The sequence below is a fragment of the Tamandua tetradactyla genome, chromosome 3 (assembly GCF_023851605.1).
Source record: "Tamandua tetradactyla isolate mTamTet1 chromosome 3, mTamTet1.pri, whole genome shotgun sequence".
Classification (NCBI taxonomy): Eukaryota; Metazoa; Chordata; class Mammalia; order Pilosa; family Myrmecophagidae; genus Tamandua; species Tamandua tetradactyla.
Genome location: NC_135329.1, coordinates 163,377,960 through 163,387,163, shown reverse-complemented (window position 1 = coordinate 163,387,163; position 9,204 = coordinate 163,377,960). Strand labels below are relative to the sequence as shown.

Below are 9,204 nucleotides of genomic sequence, written 5' to 3'. Positions count from 1 at the left end.
CCGACGGCGTCTGCGCACTCATCGGAAGGCCTGCGCAGTTCCGTTTGGCCTGGGAGTAGTACTGCGCGTGCGCCCAACTGCGTTGGTACGCGCGAGCCAGCCTGGTTGTGAATCCTGAGAAGTTCCTAGAGGGTCCCCTAGCGGATGGGATGGAGAAACGCGTTTGTGGTCTCTGCTTGCGCCCAGTACACTGCGAGTTATAAGCGTCGCCCAGTGGTAAATATAAAAATAGCAGTGCAGAAGAAATTCATTTACCATTTGTTACCTAATAGGGTAATTGAGGGACAGATATAAGGGTCACAGAATTGACGGTGGAAATGAACAAACTTGATAAAGTTTTTATTAACTTATTAGTAGGGTTACCAGATTAAATATGGAATTCCCAGTTAAATTTGAATCTCAGATAAACGAATAATTTTATGTATATGCCCAATGCAGTATTTCCAGTATTTCATTCCTGCGAGAAAAATTATCCAAAACTTGGAAATAAGCAAATATAAATTACTGAGTGTTCTTTTTGTGCTGTTCCGGGTTTGACGGAACTGCTTAACAATTCTGTAAGGGCAGAGATTAATTTGTAGATTTTTATCCATGAAAGTAACTTGTGCTTGATGGACATAATAGGTTATGATTTATTGTTATGTAAAATAATTAGCTTTGTATATAGCCCTGTAATCTTATTTTAGCATTTCTTTATTAATATATATAGTTTTTCAAATGCTCTTTAAACTTGTTATAACATCTTTTTAGTTTTCTCGTTAACAAATGAGTTAAATAAAACTTTATATCTGTTCATTTTATACTTGCAGGAGGGACAAGATTTTAGTTTCGAAAATTATATTTAACATCGAAAGTTCTCAGTTTCACAGAGATGCCCAAGTGGACTCACTTGATGGAGTCAAATAAAGGGCATCACTCAAGATGTGCGCCTCATGGGTTAAGTCCAGGCATGTCTCTTGTTGGCTTTTAGAGTAAATCCCAAGTGGTTACAGAACCACTTTATGATTTTTTCTTTCTACTTATTTTTAAAATTCTGTTTTTCATTCTCATTTGTGCATGGCTGATAAATTACTCCACATTGACAGCTGGGTTTTGTGGTCTGACAATTTAGTGATAACAGCTGGATGATTGTGATCTGTTCTCTAGTAGAAAAGAGATCACAGAGGATCCAGTTTGTTAGTCTTTTTGTTTAATTTGTCTGTGCAAGCTCAAATTAATTAAGAATTTTGTGCCCACTGGGGAGAAGAACAGTTGTTTGTGATCTGGGCTGGTGAATTTTCATACTTCTTTGTGTTGCTGTGGGGTTTTTTTGTGCCAAAACTTGGTCTGTGTTTATTTTTTTACCCAAGTTTGAGTTTGTAAAGCTGAAGATATAAATTCTCTTTGTGTCTGTGTGTCTAAAATTTAGCAAAACATTATCTCATTTTGTGAATATAAAATGTTTTCCTCTCCTGGGGTAATTGATAATGTCTCAAAGGAGCTCTGTCCTATTGGTTTATAGAAATAAATATGCACTTATGTTAGTCCCCAAAGTAACAGAAAATAAAAAACTGAACTTCTAACACCTTAAATATTTAAGAAGAAAAATGTTCTTGTTACAAAAACTTCCAGGTGGGTGCACGGGTGGTTCGATAGAATACTCACCTTCCGTGCGAAAGACCTGGGTTTAATTCCCAGACCATGCGCACACACACACCCCACTCCACAAAAAAAAAGCTTCCAGGTCAGAAACCTTCAAAGAATCTAAGTTCAAATAATTAAGGTGAATCTTTGGACAAACCAGACTGGTTTAATAATTTTAATTTTGAAAGAAAAAGCAACTACATTTCTTTTCTCTGATTTGTCAATATTAAGTAAAGCACAGATGCATGTTTCAAGAGATTTAGATTTGTTTTCTCATGAAGATGTTAGTTAACTTAAATTTCCTAAACTTCTGATACAGGCCTACTGATCAAATAAACGAGCATTACTCCAATATTATGTTTAAGATTATTAAAAATGTGTACTTATATTTAACTAAAATGAATAAGTCTTCTAACAAACGTTTTTCTATCAACAGCAATTATGTTTTGTACTATGTCAGTTTAAACACGATTTTGAGTTCTTAAGGTAGCTTGAAACTCTGAAATATTATTAAAATGAGTTAATGAGTAATCACTAGATAGTAAGAATTTCAAAAACAGAATACTGAAACATTAATTACTAAGTTAATTTAAAATTTATATACTATTGCTTCTTGTTTTTATGTGCAATAGAGTGGCTTTAGTTTTGGGTCATGTTAATGTTGTGCTCATTTTTGCCATTTTAAGAAGGTGTGTGTGACTACAGACAGTTGTTTTATGTGTATTTATGAGCTTTGCTTGTCTGCTAAAATGCCTGTATAAGGCAGTTCTCAATTATCTACCTTTACCTCTCTCTGTGAAATAGAAGTTATTAAATTGATTAAAAGTTATAATTAATATGGCTGGTTAAGGCTACAACTAGAGCTTAGAGTAACAGAGAATTCAGAGTAATGGGATGAAGTCTTGACTTACAGTGATGAGAGTAGTTTTGCCTAATGTGAAGCATCAGTTTGTTCCAGAATAAGAGCACAGTTGAAAGACAAAATTCGAATGAGCATAAGCAAGTTGGAGAAGGTTTGATGAAAGGAAATTTTATTTGCCTTGATTTGTAATACCTGTCTCTGAGGAAAAACTATGAAATACATTAAATTTTGGAAAAGTCCATTCAATTTTTATTTTTAAAAACCTTTACTGCTAAAAAATAATATTAATGGAAAAAACCCTAAAATCTGGCATTCTCTCTCTTAATCCATCTCCCGATTCTACACCCTAAATTCTTTAGGGTTCATTATGATTAAACTGGGAAGAACCAAGAAATGAACCTTCCTGACACGTGGGATGCCATTTTAACTAGTGTTTTGGAGGTAATGGTGATGCTTATCTGTAAAGCTGAAAAGAATGAGTGTCCTAGTGTATGAGATGAGTTTTCTCTGTACCCCACCTTCCATTGCAATGCTTGGCAGAGCAGGAACTCTGGTTAATGTTTGAATTGACTCTTTGACCCACAATCATGTCAATACCGAGTGACCAGGAACACAGCTATTTGATGTGCAGCTGTTCTAGTCCCCTTTTTGGTGTGAGTTGTTGCTTATGGCGCTGCCTGCTTCTGATGTTTCCATTTATTCACAGAGATGACACAAATCTAATCAAAGTAGTAACAATTATATTAGTATGATGCTAAACTCTTTTTAGAGTGACTTTACATTTTGTTTTATTTTCCCGAGTTTATCTGATTGCTGCTATTTTCTTCTCAGCTACTGTAACTCTTCTATCACATGAAGTCACGCTTTAGGGTTAGTTGGTGTCATTTGTCATGACTGGTTCAGGATTCCTATCCACAGCTCAATACACAACTAGCTAGGCTGTTCTTTCATGTGTCTCTCACTTAGGACCATTGCTGTCATAGGTCCTTCTATTAATTTCATGTTTATTAGTTTTATTTCTACTCTTCCTCTGATGCTACATTTTTAATATATTTAATTCTGTTTAAAAATTTCTCTTGGGCGGGCCGCGGTGGCTCAGCGGGCAAAGTGCTTGCCTGCTATGCCGGAGGACCTCGGTTCGATTCCCGGCCCCAGCCCATGTAACAAAAAACGGAAAAACAAAATACAATAAAACAAGAAAATGTTTAAAAAAAAAAAAAAAAAAAAAAAAAATTTCTCTTGACTATTTTATAAAAGTGACATGTATTAGCCTGACTTCCGAGAGTCTCTGTGAATTAGCCCTCCACCCACTGTTCATCCTTGCTTTCTCATTCTACTCCAACAGAGAAATTTGTCTCTAGCCAAAGGAGATGTGGTATAGAGCAGAGGTTCTCATATGCCAGTCAGTAGGTGAATGCCTTTCTTATTATATAAAATCACCTGAAAGTCTTATTAAATTACATACAAATTTCTCTGTTTTTATCTATGATCTACTGAATCAAAATCTTTGGAGATGGGATCTGATGTCTGCAGCATAGCCTACTGCTTTCCATTTACTATGCAATAAAAATACTTGGGTTTGAATCTTGGTTTCTTTATTTGTCAGCTGTATGACCCTGAGTAAATCACTTAATCATTCAAGACCCAGTTGTCTATCTGTATAATAGGAGTAATAATAGTGCCCACTTCGAAGGACTGTTATGAGGATTAAATGAGTTAATGTTTTTAGGGTGTTTATAACAGTTTCAGGTTCAGAGTAAGCACTATTTAATACATAGTAAATAGATAAATCAGAAGTTCCCCCAGTTGACTTTGACACAGCTTGGTGCATTTCTCGTTGATGACAGGTCCTCAACAACTTCCAGTGATTCTCAACAAGGCTAGTGCTGTACATAGATGATGCTTTGGAAAATAATGTGAAGGCACTTTTGATTGTCACAATGATTGGATGGTCATTTTAATTCTGATGGCATAGTAAACCCATTTAATTCTGGTGGCATAGGCACTGAAACACATTTGAAGAGGGACAGACCAAGCCACGGGTGCTTTTATGAAGCCTAGCCTGTCAGATAAAGGGTAGTCTCAGCAAGCAAGCAGTGTTGAAAATTGTGTGGGGTGGGATTGAGGGTGGGTTCTAGACCCAAACAACAAAAAGTTGAAATCAAGGAAGAGATGATATTGCAATATAAGTAGGTTATTTTCTTCAGGAGTTCTCTCAAGTGACAGAGCCCAGGAAACTGGACTGTTGTTTCTCAGTGGGGTTCTAATATCTTGTAGGTGGACTACAGAGTCTTTATCACATAGGTGTTGGGGGGACGAGGTAGAAACTTAGTCCTGGTAACAAAGTGGGTAAAGCTAGTCTTGGTACCTAAAGGGGAGTAAATGACTCTCCAACTTCTGGGCTAGCACTGGAAAGTAAATCCTTTCTGATTGAAGTAAGATTAGTTCTGAAGTTGGAATATAGAGATCAGTCACTGTTGGTCCTGTAGAAAACATTGCTTTGGGGTTCTTGTGCAGGGCAGGGACTAAGTGAGGCAAGTAAGGTGCCTAGGATGAAAAATTTAAGTATATGCTCACTTACTCTTAGCGTTCTGCAAGTAATGCCTCCTTAAATTTTGCATCCTAGGTGCCTTATATACCACCCCTCTAGTCTTGAACCTGTTCTTCTACCAGCTGGATTTCAAGACTACATCTTTGGTGGTTCTTTTGTACAATCTAGTAGTCATTGTGGCTTGTGAATAACAATGTTGGCCAGATACAATGCCTGGTGTATCTTTATAAGTCTGACAGCTATAAAAAAGATCAAACAAATCAGGATTAAGGTAATTCAGAATACAGGGTTAAGGAAGACATTGTCTGTATTTTAGAACTTCAGCTACTCTTTGAGACCAAAGGAAGAAAGTTTTGTTTTGTCCAGAACCTAAGTTTTCAGTAGCACATAATCTAACTCAACCTCTCTGGATAGATCATTTAAACAATCCAAACACAGGGAGTCCAGAATAATAAGAACGAGAGCTTTGGATCCTGTATAATTTAATGTAATGCCTGGATATATCCCAGAGTATATTAAACAGATAATCAAAAAGTATTGACAAAGTCCGTTGAGGGATGGGAGAAACAATATGGAAGTATTAAACTTTACCACTGGGGAAACCCCGGATACTGTGTCAGATATTAGGGACACCAAAATCAGTAGGGCAAGCCCTTGATCTTGAGGCTTGCTCTTATGAAGTTTATGCATGTAGTGGAGAAGCTTAGCCTACCCATAGGTATGCCTAAGAGTCACCTCTGGAGGACCTCTTTTATTGCTCAGATATGGTATGTCTCTCTCTCTCTAAGCCCAGCTCTGCAAGTGAAACCCTTGCCCTCCCCCTCTATGTAGGACATAACATCCAGGGATGAAAGTCTCCCTGGCAGCATGGGAGGTGACCCCCAGGAATGAGTCTGGCCCTGGCACCCTGGGATCAACAATGCCATCCTGACATACAGGGGGAAAAGAAGTGTAGCAAATAAGGTATGAGTGGCTGAGAGTTCAAATATAGTCGAGAGGCTACTCTAGAAGTCACTCTTATGCAAACTTCAGTTAGACTTTGATACTATTATAACTTGCCAAACCCCAGCCTAAACCATTCCTGCCAATCCTAAAGAATATGTAGGGCATTATATACGATTCTACACATTTTCAGTGCACTAGGGTAACTTTTCAGAAACCCAACCTCCAGATGGGTTCCTGCACCAGATAAGTCCTGAAATGCAGAGAGACCAGCCTTTCCAGCACATCAACTAGTTCCATCCCTCTATTCTGTATTATCTGTAGCCCCTTCCAACATGAAAAAGTTAGAATGTCCATATCCCAAATACCCCTAAAGAGTGAGAGAAAGCTCCAAGGTGATGGTGGAATTATACAGAAAAGGTCGAGTTTAACAAATGAGTGTGAGTGCTGAATCAGTATATTGATATTTCTTTTAGTGGAACTGTAACCCATACCAAATTCTGAAATCTGTTCCACAACTAATTGTTTCAATGTACTTTGAAATTTATTGGTTTTTTGTATATGTATATGATGTTCTTCACAAAAAATAAAGAAAAAGAGAAGGAAGAGTATAATAGAGAAGATAGGATTTAACAACAACAACAAAAAGATTAAACAAAATTACCCTAGATTTTTCAAGAACTTCTGCCATATGGTTGCCCAAGTACCTACGTTTCTAAATATTTAAGACATGCTCAAAAGTTTTGATCTACATTATTGAAGAAGCAAAATTAGAAATACTGATCTCTATGAGTTAGAGTTTCAGTGTATTGCTGAGTCTGTTAAATAAAGTAGAAATGTTTAATATCAAAAGAGTTGCAAATAGTGATTAAACATTTACTATTACCAAATTTGCATTGACACTTTTAAAACATGAGGAAATGTGTCCACCTGAGTATGTCAGCAGGGACACATAGAGTCTTAATGATGTGTTAGGGATAAGTATTTGCATATTCAGGTAGTTTTCCTTTATAGAATGTCATAATGAGAAGGTAGAATTCTTTATAGCTAGGCTATTTATTGTTAACAGTAATAAAGTTTTACAAAGTTATTAATCAAAATCTGTTTATGGCTACAGTGTAACTTACCTTGGAGTCATGAAAATTTGGGGGGCTTTTTTTGGGGGGGTGGCTTTTATTACTGTGTAGGCAAGCAAGTTAGTTCATTTCACATGTGCTTGACTATAGCTTCTGTTATTATTCTGATTTTTAAAACCATTAGTGTACTGTGGTATTGTCTTGTCCTAGTAAAACAAAGCAAAATAACACATGGCTATATGTCTGAAGATCTCAGTGATTTTATAGTGGGAGTTGGGCTTGCAAGGCTAAGATTAAATTCTAGATGAACAAGTCCAAATTTATTACTGGTTGAATGTTGTCATCAGAGGTGTGACTGCCACTATGGTGGAGCCCACCTGGATGAGGCCTCCTGAAAGAGATTGCAACATGGCTTTTGCAGAAGAAAAAACGTATATGGGGAGAGGAGGGAAAAGGAAGAAAGCATCAGGGTATGAGGGAGGCTAGCAGTCAGAACTTGGGAAACTATGAAATTATCATTTTTTAAAACTTTTTTTTATTAATTAAAAAAATTAACAAACAAAACATTAAGATGTTATTCCATTCTACATATACAATCAGTAATTCTTAATATCATCACATAGTTGCATATTCATCATTTCTTAGAACATTTGCATCGATTTAGAAAAAGAAATAAAAAGACAACAGAAAAAGAAATAAAACGATAATAGAGAAAAAAAAGATTATACATACCATACCCCTCACCCCTCGCTTTCATCTACCACCAGCATTTCAAACTAAATTTATTTTAACATTTGTTCCCCTTATTATTTATTTTTATTCCATATGTTCCACTCTTCTGTTGATGTAGTAGCTAAAAGGAGCATCAGACACAAGGCTTTTCGCATTCACAGAGTCTCATTGTGAAAGCTATATCATTGTTCAATCATCATCAAGAAACATGGCTACTGGAACACAGATCTACATTTTCAGGCAGTTTCCTCCAGTCTCTCTGCTACATCTTGAACAACAAGGTGATATCTACTTAATGCATAAGAATAACCTCCAGGATAACCTCTTTACTCTGTTTGGAATCTCTCAGTCATTGACAGTCTCATTTCACTCTTCCCCCTTTGGTCGAGAAGGTTCGCTCAATCCCTTGATGTTAATTCTCAGCTCATTCTAGGGTTTTTCTCAGTCCCTTGATGCTGAGTCTCAGCTCATTCCAGGATCTCTGTCCCATGTTGCCAGGAAGGTCCACACCCCTAGGAGTCATGTCCTATGCAGAGAGGGGTAGGGTGGTGAGACTGCTCGTCATGTTGGCCGGAGAGAGAGGCCACATCTGAGCAACAAAAGAGGCTCTCTTGGGGGTGACTCTTAGGCCTAATTTTTTTTTTTTATTAATTAATGGAAAAAAAGAAATTAACCCAACATTTAGAAATCATTCCATTCTACATATGCAATCAGTAATTCTTAACATCATCACATAGATGCATGATCATCGTTTCTTAGTACATTTGCATCGGTTTAGAAGAACTAGCAACACAACAGAAAAAGATATAGAATGTTAATATAGAGAAAAAAAATAAAAGTAATAATAATAGTAAAAAAAAAAAGACAAACAACCAGACAGACAAAAACAAACAAAAACAAAACAAAACAAAACAAAAAAAACAAACAAAAACCAAACAAACAAAAAAACCCAAAAACCTATAGCTCAGATGCAGCTTCATTCAGTGTTCTAACATGATTACTTTACAATTAGGTATTATTGTGCTGTCCATTTCTGAGTCCTTGCATCCAGTCCTGTTGCACAGTCTGCATCCCTCCAGCTCCAACCACCCACCATCTTACCCTGTTTCTAACTCCTGCTGGACTCTGCTACCAATGACATATTCCAAGTTTATTCTCGAATGTCGGTTCACATCAGTGGGACCATACAGTATTTGTCCTTTAGTTTTTGGCTAGACTCACTCAGCATAATGTTCTCTAGGTCCATTCATGTTATTACATGCTTCATAAGTTTATCCTGTCTTAAAGCTGCATAATATTCCATCGTATGTATATACCACAGTTTGTTTAGCCACTCGTCTGTTGATGGACATTTTGGCTGTTTCCATCTCTTTGCAATTGTAAATAACGCTGCTATAAACATTGGTGTGCAAATGTCC

General features: G+C 36.7%; 1 long non-coding RNA gene across 3 annotated transcripts in view; it reads left to right on the top strand.

Annotated features, from left to right (window-relative positions):
• The first annotated feature begins 48 nt into the window (after positions 1–48).
• Positions 49–9,204, top strand: part of LOC143677869 (uncharacterized) — an 84,547-nt gene continuing 75,391 nt past the window's right edge. For all 3 annotated transcript variants that reach the window (XR_013172958.1, XR_013172952.1, XR_013172955.1), the window contains exon 1: positions 49–216. This is a non-coding gene — a long non-coding RNA (uncharacterized LOC143677869). The remainder of the gene's footprint in view (positions 217–9,204) is intronic.